The 15,398-nt window shown below is 35.2% G+C and overlaps 2 pseudogenes; both read right to left on the reverse strand.

Moving 5' to 3' along the window:
• Positions 1-9,456: 9,456 nt before the first annotated feature.
• Positions 9,457-10,117, reverse strand: LOC130844293 (ATP synthase subunit a-like; annotated as a pseudogene).
• Positions 10,118-10,391: 274 nt separating this feature from the next.
• LOC130857466 (cytochrome c oxidase subunit 2-like) lies at positions 10,392-11,017 on the reverse strand (annotated as a pseudogene).
• Between the last annotated feature and the right edge of the window lie 4,381 nt (positions 11,018-15,398).

Below are 15,398 nucleotides of genomic sequence, written 5' to 3' on the forward strand. Positions count from 1 at the left end.
TAGTCCCTTGTTGGTCACATCATTTGCAAATATTTTCTCTCATTCTGTGGGTTGCTTTTTTGCTGTTTATGGTTTCCTTTGCTGTGCAGAAGATTTTAAGTTTAATTGGTTCCCATTTGTTTATTTTTGTTTTTAATTTTCATTGCTATAGGAGATGGATGCAAAAAGATATTGCTGCAATTTATGTCAAAGAGTGTTCTGCCTATGTTTTCTTCTAAGAGTTTTATAGTCTTACATTTAGATCTTTAATCCATTTTGAGTTTATGCTTTGTGTATGGTATTGGAGAATGTTCCAATTTCATTATTATACATGTGGCTGTCCAGTGTTTCCAGCACCACTTATTGAAGAGATTGTCTTTTTTCCATTGTATATTCTTGCCACCTTTGTTGTAGATTAATTGACCATAGGTGCGTGGGCTTACTTCTGGACTTTCTATCCTGCTCCATTGATCTACCAGTCTGTCTTTGTGCTAGTGCAATACAGTTTTGATTACTGTAGCTTTGTAATATAGTCTGAAGTCATGGAGCCTGATTGCTCTAGCTCTGTTGTTCTTTCTCAAGAATTTTTTTGCTATTCAGGGTTGTTTGTATTTCCATACAAATTTTAAGATTTTTTTTCTAAATCTGCCAAAAATGCCATTGGTAATTGGGATTTCATTGAATCTGTAGATTGCCTTGTGTAGTATAGTCATTTTGACTATATTGATATCCAATCCTAGAACATGCTATATCTCTCCATCTGTTTGTGTCATCTTCAATTTCTTTCACCACCATCTCCTACTTTTCAGACTACAGGTCTTTTGCCTCCTTAGGGAGGCTTATTCCTATGTATTCTATTATTTTTGATGCAACAGTAAATGGAATTCTCTTAACTTCTCTTTCTGATCTTTCACTGTTAGTGTATAGAAATGCAGCAGATTTGTCTGTATTAATTTTGTATCCTGCAACTTTACAAAATTCATTGATAAGCTCTTGTATTTTTCTGTCATCATCTTTAGGATTTTCTATGTATAATATCATGCCTTCTACAAAACAGGGACAATATTACTTATTTTTGAATTTGAATTCCTTTTATTTCTTTTTCTTCTCTGATACCTGTGGCTAGAACTTCCAAAACTATGTTGAATAAAAGTGGAAAGAGTGGACGTCCTTGTCTTGGTCCTTATCTCAAAAGAAGTGCTTTCAACTTTTCACCATTGGGTATGATGTTAGCTGTAGGCTTGTCATATATGGTCCTCATTATATTGAGGTAGGTTCCCTCTAAACCCACTCTCTGTAGAGTTTTTATCATAAACTGTTGTTGAATTTTGTCAAAAGCTTTTTTTGCATCTATTGAGATGATCATATGGTTTTTATTCTTCAATTTAATGTGGCATATCACATTGATATGTGGATATTGAAAAATCCTTGCATCACTGGGATAAATCCCACTTGATCAGGGTGTATGATCCTTTTCATATATTGTTGGATTTGATTTGCTAGTATTTTGTTGAGAATTTTTACATCTATGTTCACCAGTGATACTGGCTTGTAATTTTCTTTCTTTGTGATATTTTTTGTGGTTTTGGTATCAGGGAGATGGTGGCCTCATAGAATGAGCTTGGGAGTGTTCCTTCCTCTGCAGTTTTTTGGAAGAGTTTCAGAAAGATAGGTGTCAACTCTTCAATATTTGATAGAATTTTCCTGTGAAGCCATCTGATCCTGGACTTTTGTTTGTTGGGAGTTTTAAAATCACAGTTTCCGTTTCAGTGCTTGTGATTGGTTGTTCATATTTTCTATTTTTTTCTGGTTCAGTTTTGGGAGATTGTACCTTTCTAAGAATTTGTCCTTTTTTTTCTAGGTTGTCCATTTTATTGGCACATAGTTGCTCGTAGTAGTCTCTCAGGATCCTTTGTATACCTGTGGTGTCAGTTGTAACTTCTTTTTCATTTCTAATTTTATTGCTTTGAGCCCTCTCCCTTTTTTTATTAGGTTTATTTGGCTAAAGGTTTATCAATTTTGTTTATCTTTTCAGAGAACCAGCTTTTAGTTTTATTGATTTTTTTCTATTGTTTTCTTCATCTCTATTTCATTTATTTCTGCTCTGATCTTTATGATTTCTTTCCTTCTGCTAACTTTGGGTTTTCTTTTTTCTTCGTTCTCTAGTTGCTTTAGGTGTAAGTTTAGGTTGTTTATTTGGGATTTTTCTTGTTTCCTGAGATGAGATTATTTTGCTATAAACTTCCTTCTTAGAACTGTTTCTGCTGCATCCCATGGGTTTTGGATCATCATGCCTTCATTTCCTTTTGTCTCTAGGAAGGAAGTCTTTAGTCATTTTTTGACTTCCTCTTTGATTTCTTCAGTGATCCATTGGTTGTTTAGTAGCATATTGTTTAGTTTCCATGTGTTTGTGTTTTTTACAGTTTTTTTTTTTCTTGTACTTGAATGCTAATCTCATAGCATTGTGTTTGGAAAAGATGTTTGGTATAATTCCAATTTTCTTAAATTTACCGAGACTTGTTTTATGGCTTAGCATGTGATCTATCCTGGAGAATTTTCTGTGTGCACTGGAAAAGATTGTGTATTTGGCTGCCTTTGGATGAAATGCTCTCTATATATCTATTAAGTATATCAGACCTAATTTGTCATTTAAGACAGTGCTTCATAGTTTTATGTCTGGATGATCTGTCCATTGATGTAAGTGGGGTGTTAAAGTCCCCCACTATTATTGTGTTACTGTTGATTTCTCTTTTTATGACTATTAGCATTTGCCTCATATATTGAGCTGCTCCTATGTTGGATGCATATATATTTACAATTGTTATATCTTCTTCTTGAATTGATCCCTTGGTCATATGTGGTGTCCTTCTCTGTCTCTTATAACAGACTTTATTTTTTAAAGTCTATTTTGTCTGATATGAGTATTGCTACTTCAGCTTTCTTTTGATTTCCATTTGCATGGAATACCTTTTCCTGTCCTCTTTCAGTCTGTATGTGTCCCTAGATCTGAAGTGGGTCTCTTGTTGACAGCATATATACGGGTCTTGTTTTTAAATCCATTCAGCCAGTCTATGTCTTTTGGTTGGAACATTTATTCCATTTACATTTAAGGTAATTACTGATATGTATGTTCTTTTTTGCCATTTTGTTAATTGTTTTGGATGTGTTTTTGTAGGCCTTTTTTTTTTTTTTCCCTTCCTCTTTTGTTCTCTTGTGATTTGATGACTGTCTTTAGTTTTGAGTTTGGATTCCTTTCTCTTTTTTGTGTGTGTATCTATTGTAGATTTTTGGTTTGTGGTTACCATGAGGTTTTGATATAGCAGTCTATGCACACACACACAAGATTGTTTTAAATTGCTGGTCTCTTAATTTCAAATGCATTTCCAATATCCTGTATTTATACTCTCCTCTTCTCATGATTGCTGGTTTTAATATCATACTTGTGTTTGGGTGATATCCTACCTGTGCATATGTTTGCCTTTACTGGTGAGCTTTTCCATTCATAATTTTCTTGTTTCTAGTTGTGGCCTTTTCTTTCCCACCTAGAGAAGTTCCTTTAGCACTTGTTGTAGAGCTGGTTTGGTAGTGCCGAATTCTCTTACTATTTGCTTGTAAAGCTTTTGATTTCTCCATTGAATCTGAATGAGAGCTTGCTGGCTAGAGTATTCTTGGTGATAGGTTATTCCCTTTCATCACTTTAACTCATTATTGACTGGGGCACTTTTGCACCAACTAACACCTGTGGCTGGCGATTTGTTATGTAAGTGATAGTGATACATCACCTGTCAATAACTTTTGGGTAACAAAAGACATATTAATGTCTGTGGTCAGTCATGTGTTAAATATGTCATGCCACTCTCTTCTGGCCTGCAGAGTTTCTGCTGAAAAATCATCTGATAAGCTTATGGGAATTGCTTTTCCCTTGTTCCTTTTCATATTTTTTCTTTGTGTTTATTTTTTGTCAATTTGATTAAAATGTGTCTTGGCATGTTCCTCCTTGGGTTTATCCTGTATGGGACTCTCTGCACTTCCTGCAGTTGAGTGAGTGTTTCCTTTCCCATGTTCAGAAAGCTTTTGGCTGTTGTCTTTTCAAATATTTTCTCAGGCCCTTTCTTTCTCTCTTCTCATTCTCAGATCCCATAATGCTAATGTTTGTACATTTAATGTTGCCCTAGATGTCTCTTAAAGAGTCCTCATTTTTTTCATTCTTTTTTCATTATTCTGTTCCACAGCAGTGATTTCCACCATTCTGTCTTCCAGGTCACTTATCCATTCTTATGCCTCATTTATCCTGCTATTGATTCCTTCTAATGTATTTTTCATTTCATTTATTGTATTATTCGTTTGTGTTTGTTTGTTCCTTATATCTTCTAGCTCAACATTTCTTGTATCTTCTTGATCTGTGCCTCCATCCTTTTTCTGAGATCTTGGATCATCTTTACTATCATTAATCTGAATTCTTTTTCAGGTAGATTGCCTATCTCTACTTCACTTAGTTGTTCTTCTGCAGTTTTATTTTGTCCCTTCATCTGGAATATATTCTTCTGCTGTCTCATTTTATGTAACTTTCTGTGTTTAAGGTCTTTATTCTGTGGGTGGCAGGATTGTAGTTCCTCTTGCATTTAGTGTCTGCGCGCTGGTGGTTGAGGCTGGCCTAAGAGGCTTGTGCAGAATTCCTGGTGGGAAGGACTGGTTCCTGCCCAGACTGGTGTGTGAAGCTGGATCTTGTCCCTCTGGTGGGCAGGGCCATGTCAAGGGATATGTTTAGTGGTGGCTGTGAGCTCAGGAAGACTTTAGGCAGCCTGTCTCCTGATGGGTGGGGCTGTGTTCCTGCCCTGTATTTTGTTTGGCCTGATGTGTCCCAGCACTGGAGCCTACAGACTGTTGGTTGGGGCCAGGTCTTAGTGACAAAATGGCAGCCTCCAGGAGAACTCATGCTAATGAGTACTCCCTAGTACCTCTGTCACCAGTGTCTTGTCCCCACAGTGAGCCACAGCTGCCCCTTCCCCCAGGGGAGACTCTGTAAGACCTCTCTAGGGGACTCTGCAAGAGAAGCAGGTAGGTCTGGCCTACACTCCTATGGAGGCACTGCTTTTTCCCTGCATCCCAGTGCACATGATAACTTGTTTGTGCCCTCCAAGTGTGGAGTTTCTGTTTTCCCCAGTCCTGTAGAGTTCCTGCAGTCAGGCCCACATGGCCTTCAAAGCCAAATGCACTTGGGGACCCTTCCCCAAATTTCATACTGCCAGACGGGGAATTCTGAGGTGGGGCTCAGAACTCTCACTCCCATGGGAGAACCTCTGAGATATAATTATTTTCCAGTTTGTGGTTTGCCCACCCAGCATGTATGGGATTTGTGTTGCAAATGCACTCCTCCTACCGTCTCCTGTAGTTTCTTCTTTGTCTTTGATGTAGAATATCTTTTTTTGTAGGCTCCAAGTCTTTTTTGTCAGTAGTTGTTCAGCAGTTAGTTGTGATTTTGGTGTTTTCATGAGAGCAGTTGAACTCAGTTCCTACTCCACCATCTTGTCTCCAGCCCCTTCTGGTTTCTCCTTGTGACAGATAGAGACACAGTGGGCTTGATAATGCTAACAAAGTGATGAAGGTTCTTTCCTCTTTTACCCAGTCTTTACATTGCTTTCAGTGTTATTGGGTGTAGTTGTTTGTGATCTTAGGCAAGCTGCTCACTCTTTTCTGGTTTTCTTTTCCCATATTTTTATTTTCCTTTTTGCTTTCTTTAATTTGACTTTTGTTCGGTAGTGCTATGTGCAGAGGCCTTGCTCCTAGGCACTTCAGATCAGAGTTTCTAGTGTGAAACTGCTGTGTGACACTGCAGCTCAGAAGACCATGTGCCTCTTTTCTTTTTGATAATAGTCATTCTAACAGGTATGAGGTAATATGTCATTGTGGTTTTGATTTACATTTCCCTGATGACTAGTGAAGTTGAGCATCTTTTCACGTGCCTCTTAGTTATCTCTATGTCTTCTTTGGAAACGTGTCTGTTCAGATCCTCTGCCCACTATTAAAAATCTTACTTTTTTCTGCTATTGAGTTTTTGAGTTTTTCATATATTTTGCATATTAACCCCTTGTCAGATATATGATTGGCTAACATTTTCTCCCACTATGTATATTTTTTCACCCTGTTAATGATTTTCCTTGCTGTGCAGAAGCTTTTTAGTGTGATGTAATCCCACTTGTTTATTTTTGCATTGGGCTCTGATTCAGTGTAAGTTTGAGATAATTATTTCTTGTCCTGTGTGAATAAACATCATTATTGGAATTAGGCTGGTTAGAAAACTATATGAAACATTGGTTTTTACATAGGATGGGTATATGTTACTTTTGTAAATGTTAGAGTTTGTTATTATAATTGGGATCTATACAGTGTGACTAGTGTGAAGGAGGTAAATAAGTTTATTACTTTTCTTTGGAGTTGCACCAGTTTTTTGTTTCCTGAGACAAATGGATAATTACTATCCTTTAAAGCTTGAAAAAGCCATACTGTTAAGGATGGAGGTATGCATTAGCAGTTCTTGCATACTTTTTTGGTAAATAAGATTTAGTCTTCTGTTACTAGATTCACAATCTAGTAAATTTTAAGCTATATTTACAGTACAAGAGTCCTAAAATGATTTTGGGGTTTAATGATAGTAATAGACGTAACAGGTGGAGGGTTACAAGGGCATTTTCTCATGTAAATGATGGTTTGATATTGTTAATATGATACTCCCTATATATGCTAGCCATATAGGGCAGTAATTACTATATTCCTATTAAGGTAATGGTAATGTTTGATCATGAAAAGGATAATATTACTACAAATAACTCTCTGATTGGGTTGGGGGTAAAGCTAAGTTTGTTATGCTTGCTGATAGTCATCATGTTGCTATTAATGGGAGAAATATCTGTAGGCCTCAGGCTAGAATTATTGTTTGGCTGTGGATACATTTGTAATTTGAATTTGCTAAGCAGAATAGTGTACATGATGTGAGGCTGTGAGCAATTATTATAACGGTAGGTTCTATATAACTTAAAGGTGTTTGGATAAGAATAGTTAGGATAACAGCTATATGACTAACAGATGAACAGTGATTTGAGGTCTGTTTGGTATAAGCAAATCGAACTGGTTATAATTATTCATCATAAAAGAGTATGAGAAAGTGATATGCTATAAAGTCTGTTAATGGATTTAACATTGTTTTAACTAGTAATATACCATAACCTCTAAGTTTTAGTAGTACGGCTGCGAGGACTATGGACCCTGCAGTGGGAGCTTCTACATGTGCTAGGTAATCAAAGGTGGAGACCCTATAGGGGTGTTTTTACTACTAAGGCTATTATGTATGCTAATCATATGAAAATGTTGGATCAGGAGTTGGATATTGCTTGATTCCAATTTTGGATTATTAGAACATTTAGTGGCCTGTGATATTCTGAGTATATATTAGTGCCACTAAGAGTGGGAGGGACTCTACTAGTGTATAAAGTAAGAAATAAAGCCCTGCATTAAGTTTTTCTGTTTGATTGCCCCATCAGGTAATGATGATAAGTGTCGGGACTAGTGTTGCTTCAAATAAAATGTAAAATATGATTGCTTCTGTGGCGGTAAATGTTATAATTAGGAATGTTTGTAATATTACTAGCATAGTAATAATAATTTTTTCCAGATTAATGATTCTTTGAATAGGTGAAGTTGGCTGGCTATTAGTATTAATGGTTAAGAGTCATATTGTTAAAATTAATAATGGTGCCAATAAGGATTCAGAGGGAAAAAATCTAGTGAAAAGTTAAAATTTTGTCATTGAATTGGTTCAGGAGAAAAAGGCTGATGAAACTAATTAATAGGCTATGGATTGTAGTGTTAATTCAGATTATGTTACTTTTTGATAGTCATGCTAGTGGTATTAATATAACTGTAGGGATAATAATTTTTCACTTTAGAGAAGGTTAAGGTTTTGTACATAATCAGTGCCATATGTTTGATATTATCATTAGTAGGGATAATCCGAGTGCAGCTTTGCATGCTGCAAAGTCTAGCAGAACGATTGCTTTATGTTGGCCAAAGTAAAATTTGTGCTTAGGGTTATTAGGGTTGCTATAATAAATAGTGATAATATTATACCTTCTAGGCATAGTAGTGAAGATATTAGGTGAGATTGATATGTTAATAACCCTATGAGAGATACTATAAATACTACAATAATATTTACATATACTAAAGGCATTTGGTAATTATGAACTTAATCTAATGACCTGAATCATTTATTTTAAACTAATTACCATATTCTGTTCATTTTAGTCCTTTTTGCATTCATTCGTAGACTAGCCTTGCTGCTAATAATAAAATTAGGAATAGTGCTATAATGAGTATTGTTTCCAGATTTGTTTGAGATGCTCATGGTAGGCGTAAAAGCACAGCAATTTCTAAGTCAAAAAGGAGAAATGTAATAGCTACTAGGAAAACTTTTATGGAAAAGGGTAGACAGGCTGATCCTGTGGAGGTCAAATCTGCACTCATAGGGACTTGCTTTTTCTGTGTAAATATTTAATTGAGGGAGTCAGAATGTGAGGAATACAAGTAATGAGGTTAGTTCTATATTTATAATTGATGTCAGTATCAGGTTTCTTTTTCTTTTTCAGATTATACCAAAATGAATTGATTGGAAGTCAGTTGTACTGTTTAATACTAAAAGAATAAGATCCTCTTCAATAAATAGATACATAAAGGAATAGTCATACTACATCTACAAAACATCAGTATCAGTCAGTGGCTTCAAAGCCTAAATGATGATTGAATGTAAAATGATGTTTTAATTGACATAAGAGGCCAAAAATAAGGAAAGTAGAGCTGATGATTACATGTGTGTAGTCTGTGAAATCCTGTAGCTATGAAGAAAGTTGGTCCATACACTCTATCTGAGATTGTAAAATATGTGTTTTATAATATTCTGATGCTTGTAGAAGTGTTACACACTTAAAGCTATTGTAATGAAAGAGCTTGAATTATGTGTTTGTGGTTTCCTTCTATGAGGCTGTGATGGGCTCAGGCAATGGATACCCCAGAGACTAATAGTACAGAGGTATTGAAAAGTTGTACTCCTAGTGGATTTAGGGGACAGATGCCTGTTAGTGGTCAGTATCCTCCTAGCTCAGGTGTGGGGGCAAGGTTTGAGTGGCAAAAAGCTCAGAAAAAGCCAGTAAAAAAGAGGACTTCTGAAATAATAAATAGGATTGTTCCCTGTAGAAGTTCTTTTCAAACAATTGCTGTATGATGGCCTTGGAAAGTGCTTTCTTGGATAATGTCTTATCATTATTGATATATTGTTAAGGTATTAGTGGCCTAGTGATAATAATAGTGTTGAACTAAAGTGAAAGCACATAATTGGGCCTGATGTTACTAGGAGGGTCGAGAGAGCTCCTGTGAGAGTCCAGGGACTGGGGTTTACTATATGATATGCATGGGTTTGGTGGGTCATTATATATTATCATGTAAGTAAAGGCTTACTCGTAGGGTAAATACGTAGGCTTGAATTACGGCAATGGTGAATTTGAGCATGGTGAGGTAGACAGATAATAAATGCAATGAGGGCTGTGGCAGTGCTAATAGTTAGTGATGCTAGAGCTGCTCCTTCAATTAAATAAATCAACAGGTGTCCTGTTGTGATATTAGCTGTCAATAGTATGGCCAGAGCTATTGATTCAATAAATAAGCTGCTAGTTTCAATGATAACTAGTATAGAAATAAGAGGAACTGGTGTTCCTCGTGATAGAAAGTGAGCTAGGGAAGCTTTTGTTTTGTGACACAAATCTGCAGTTACAATCCCTGCACATAGCGGAATTGCCATGCCTAGATTTACTGAGAGTTGCATAGTAGGTGCAAATGAATGTGGTAATAGTCCTGGTAGATTTGTTGATCCAATAAATGAGTGATATTAGTATTAGTGTTCAGTTTTGTCCTTTGTGATTGTGAATAGCTGTTATTTGTTTTGATGTTATTTGAACTAATTGTTGAATAGAAATTATATGATTGGTCAAAAAGGTGTAGGAAATAGAATGCTTGGAAATATGACAATTAACAAATATGACAATTAAGATAATATTGGGGTAATGAAAGAGGCAAATAAATTTTCATTCATTTTGTTTCTCAAGGATTGGCTTGTTTTTGTGTTTTAGTAAATATTGATTCTGGGTTTGAGTAGTAAATATATTTTGAAATTTTTAGTTGAAATATGAATAGGACTAGAATTATTGATAGGATAGTAATAAATCATGTTGGTGTATCTAGTTGTGGCATATCATTAAGGGGAGGATTAACTCTCAATCTTTAACTTAAAAGGTTATCGCTAATTTAGGTTCTTAGTGAATTTATAGTATTGATGTGGATCATTTCTCAAAGGATTTTAGTGGTCCTTATTCAAGGACAATGCACCTAAAGCTATGATTTGACCCACAAATTTCTGAGCATTGTCCGCAATAAAGACCTGGTCGTGTTGATATAAGAGTTGTTTGATTCAAATGTCGTGGAATGGCATCAGTTTTTAGGTCTAGTGAAGGTACAGCTCATGAGTGTAAAATATCTTCTGAGGAGATTAGTATTTGGATTGTTATTTCTATAGTTGCAACTACTCAGTTATCTACTTCTAATAGTCGTAATTCTGCTGGTTTTAGATCTGATGTAGGAATTATAGGAGTCAAAGTTTAAGTCTTCATAATCTGTATATTCATAGCTTCAGTATCATTGATGTCCTATGGTTTTTATGGTTAGAGAGGGATTATTAATTTCATCTATCATGTAAAGAATTCATAATGATGGTAAGGCAATTAAAATTAGGATAATAGCTGGTAAAATTGTTCAGATAGTTTGTACTTCTTGTACGTCTATTGTGCTTGTGTTAATTTAGTATAAGTGAAATAAAGTAAAGAACAAGAGAACTAAATAAAAATATGATTATTAATGTATAATCATGAAAGTGTAGAAGTTCTTCTATAATGGGTGATGTTGCATCTTGAAATCCTAGTTGGAGGGAATATGCCATGGAGATATATAGGACCTATAATTTAATTTAACAAAATTATGTAAAATTTTAGTAATACTTCATTTATTAAGGAAGACATAATGGTTATGCTGTTGGCTTGAAACCAGTAAAAGAGGGTTCGATTCCTTCCTTTCTTAACTGTTTTACATTGGTATAAGTGGGTTCTTCAAATGTGTGTTATGGTGGAGGGCATCCGTTTACTCTAAATTTGTAGTGGTTAATTCTACTGTTAAGACTTCTCGTTTTGATGCAAATGCCTCTCAAATAATGAAAATTATTAATATTACTGCTATTAGTAATAAAGGAGCCTATTGGTGAAATAGTATTTCATATTGTGTAGGCATCAGGGTAGTCGGAATATCATCATGGTATTCCAGATAGACCTAGAAAATGTTGTGGGAAGAAGGTTATATTTATACCTACAAATGTAATTACATTGCTCATGATTCATTGAGTGTATAACCTGAAAATAGTGGAATTAAATGTACGAGGCCTCCTATAATAGTGAATACTGCTCCTATTGATAACACATGGTGGAAGTGTGCAACTACTTAATATATATCATGAATGACAATATCTAGGGATGAATTAGCTAAAACAATGCCTGTTAGTCCTCCTACTGTGAAAAGGAAAATGAAGCCAAGAGCTCATGTTCTCACAGGGATCCATTTGATACTACCTCCGTGAGTGTTACTAGTCAGCTAAATGCTTTTACTCCTATAGGAATGGCAATGATTCTAGTAGCTAATGTAAAACATGCTTGTGTAGCAACATCTATTCGTATTGTAAACATATTGTGGGCTCACATGGTAAACCCTAAGAAGCCGATTGACATTATGGCTCAGACTATATCTCCATACCCAAAAGGTTCTTTTTTTCCTGAATAATATGTTACAATATGCGGAATTATTCTACATCCAGGTAAAATAAGAATATAAACTTCAGAGTGTCCAAAGAAGAAAAATAAGTGTTGATATAAGATTCGATCACCTCTCCCTGCAAGATCAAAGAAAATTGTGTCTAGGTTTTGGTCTGTTAATAGTATAGTAATTCTGGCCGCTAAAGCTGGTAGTGATAGTAATACAGCTGTAATTAGAATGGACCATACAAATAGTGTTGGGACATAACAGTTGGTTTTACATTAATAATTGTAGTAATAAAATTAATAGCACCTAAAACTGAGGAAACACCTGCTAAATGTAGGGGGGAAATGGTGAGGTCAACTGGAGCTCCTGTGTGAGCTAGGTTTCCAGCTAAAGGTGGATATATGGTTCAGCCTGTATCAGTAGCAGGTTCAACTACTGATGATGCAAATAATAGTATGAAAGAAGGTGGAAGTTACCAGAAGCTTATATTATTTATACAGGGGAAGGCTATATCAGGTGCATCAGTTATTAATGGGACTAGTCAATTTCCAAAAATCTCCAATTATAATAGGTGTAACTACAAAGAAGATTATTACAAATGCATGGGCTGTAATGACTACATTGTAAGTTTGATCATCTCCAAGTACTGTTCTGGGTTGACCGAATTCAGCACAAATTAATAGGCTTAGAGCAGTACCTACTATTCCAGCTGAAGCACCGAATAATAAATATAAAATATCAATATCTTTGTGGTTGGTTGAGAATAGTCAGCAGTTTATGAACATAGATAAAATGGCTGAGTAAGCATTAGACTGTAAATCTAAAGACAAGGGTTAAGTCCTCATTTTGCTGAGTCCTGTGGTCAGTCTAACATATGCAACTGCAAATTCAAAGAAACAACTTCAATTCCACTGGGGCTTCTCCCACCTGTTTGTTTTTTGTTTGTTTGTTTGTTTTCCTGACGGCGGAGAAAGTAGATTGAAGGTAGTTGGCTAGGGTATTTGGTGTTAACTAAGATTTCGTAGGAAATGTAAGCCCACCAATCTAGTGAGGATTTAGCTTAATTACAGTGTTTGATATACATTCAATTGATGTAAGATACAGTCTTGCAATTTTTATTAAACAAGAATTAAGTAAATTGTACTTGCTTAGGGCTTTGAAGGCTCTTGGTCTATACTAACCTAAATTCCTCTTCCGTTGCTGAAAAGGGTAGTGTAAGTGGTAATAGCATTGTAGATACAATGATAACTGTTGGTAGGAAGATCATTTGTTTTGTGAAATCAAATTGTCATCTTTATGTTGTTGATGAGGGAAATATAGTCAGTGCTGTGAACTGAGCCATATGAAGAAAAACAGATTAAGTAATGCCATAGTAGCTATTAATGTAGGTAAAATAATGTTATTATTTTTTTGTTATTTCTTGAATGATTATTCATTTTGGTACAAATCCTGATAGTAGTGGAAGACCTCTTATTGATAATAGAGTGATTAGGATAAGGGTTGTGAATGGGCATTTTATTTGATGCCTGGGATAGTGATTATGTGGTGGTGGCTGAGCTATAAATAAATAGCATAAATTTGGTGAGTGTTATTATGATATAGATTAGTAGATTTAGGGTTTTTATAGTTGGATTATACAATATAATAGCTGTTATTCATCCTATACGGGCAACTGATGAGAAGGCTATGATTTTTCATAACTGGGTTTGGTTTAGTCTGCCTCATCCTCCAATTATAATTGATAATATAAATACAGATAGTATTAAATTTAGGTTAATTGATGGTGAAATTTGGTACAATACTGATAGGGGTGTGAGTTTCTGTCATGTTAATAAAATTAAGCCTGCTATTAATGAGATGCCTTGTGTGACTTCAGATACTCAAGTGGAACAGAGATAGCCCTAGTTTTATGATTGGGGCTATTGTTATTACTATTGGTCCTGTTGAGTTAAAGATTTTTGTAATAGTTCATTGGCCAGGATATAATAGGTTAATGATGACCACTATTATAAGTAATATTGATGTGGTGGCTTGTGTCAGAAAATATTTAGTGGATAATTACGTGGCTCATGGGTTGAATTTTTTTATTTTAATGGGAATAATGGCTCGTATTCCTAATTTTTCAAATCTGATCCAGATAAGTAATCAGTGTGAACTGGTTACTACAGTTATGTTATTCCTGAGATAATGATTGTTATGATGATAATAAGAATAACAGGATTTGCTAGTACGGAAAGGATATAAACTAACATTTTTGGGGTATGGGCTGGAATAGCTTATTTAGCTGACCCTACCTTAGAATATAGCGTAATGTGGTAGCACAAAGGATTTTGAATTCTTAAGGGTAGATTCAACTCCTATAATTCTAGAAATAAGAGGATTTAAACCTCTATTCTTTACCAAAGTAACTCTTATCAGACATATTTCTTAAGTTTGAGAGGGATACTTGATGTTATGATAGGTAGTGAGACGTGTGATATGCACAAGGCTAATGTCAGCAGTAGAAATTTTTTTTAAAGTAGATGTGTGAGTTAATCATATCGGAAATGAGGATAGAATGCTCGAATTCATAAGAAGGAAATTAACAGTAGTGTTTTGATAATGAAGTGTATAGTTCTGATGTGTGGGGTCTGTGCCATGCTCCTAGAAAGAGGATTGTTGTGAAAACATTTATTATGATGATGTTGGCATATTCTGCTAAGAAAAATACAGTCAGTGGGCCTGCTGCATATTCTGCATTGAAGCCCAATATGAGTTCAGATTCTCCTTCTGTTAGGTTGAAGGGGGCTCTGTTGGTTTCTGCTAGGGTAGAAATAAATCATATTATGGCTAGTGGTCATGCTGGGAAGATTATTCATAAATGTTCTTGTGTTGGGATGAGGGTTGAGAGGGTAAAGGATCCATTTATGAGAAGGATTGACAGGAAAATGATTGCGAGTGTTACCTCAAAAGAGATTGTTTGTGCTACTGCTCATAGGGCTTCAATTCGTGCATATTTTGAATTGGAAGCTCATCCAGATCACAGGATGGAGTAGACAGCTAGGCTTGGCATAGCTAGTAGAAATAATACCCCTAAGTTATATTAATAAGGGGGTAGGGTATGGGTAGGGGAATTCATATGGTTAGGGCTAAAGTTAAAGCTAAAATGGGTGCTATAATAAATATGAAAATAAAAGATATAGTTGGTTATAGTGGCTCTTTGATGAATAATTTGATTGCATCAGTGACAGGTTATCGTAGGCCACATGGTCCAACGATATTTGGTCCTTTATGAAGTTGCATGTAGCCTAGAATTTTTCATTCCATTAATATTAGGAATGCTATGGCTAGAAGAATAGGGATAAGGAATATTAAAATATTAATTAAAAACATTTTGTTAGGGAGAGGATTTGAACTTCTGGTTATAAAGGTTTAAGTTTTACACAATTACTGGACTCTACCACCCTAACAAACCCTTTTCTTGGGTAATATTTTCTATATACTAATTAAGATTATATCATTAATTGATATAATCA

This window comes from Hippopotamus amphibius, chromosome 1, assembly GCF_030028045.1.
Source record: "Hippopotamus amphibius kiboko isolate mHipAmp2 chromosome 1, mHipAmp2.hap2, whole genome shotgun sequence".
Taxonomy (NCBI): Eukaryota; Metazoa; Chordata; class Mammalia; order Artiodactyla; family Hippopotamidae; genus Hippopotamus; species Hippopotamus amphibius.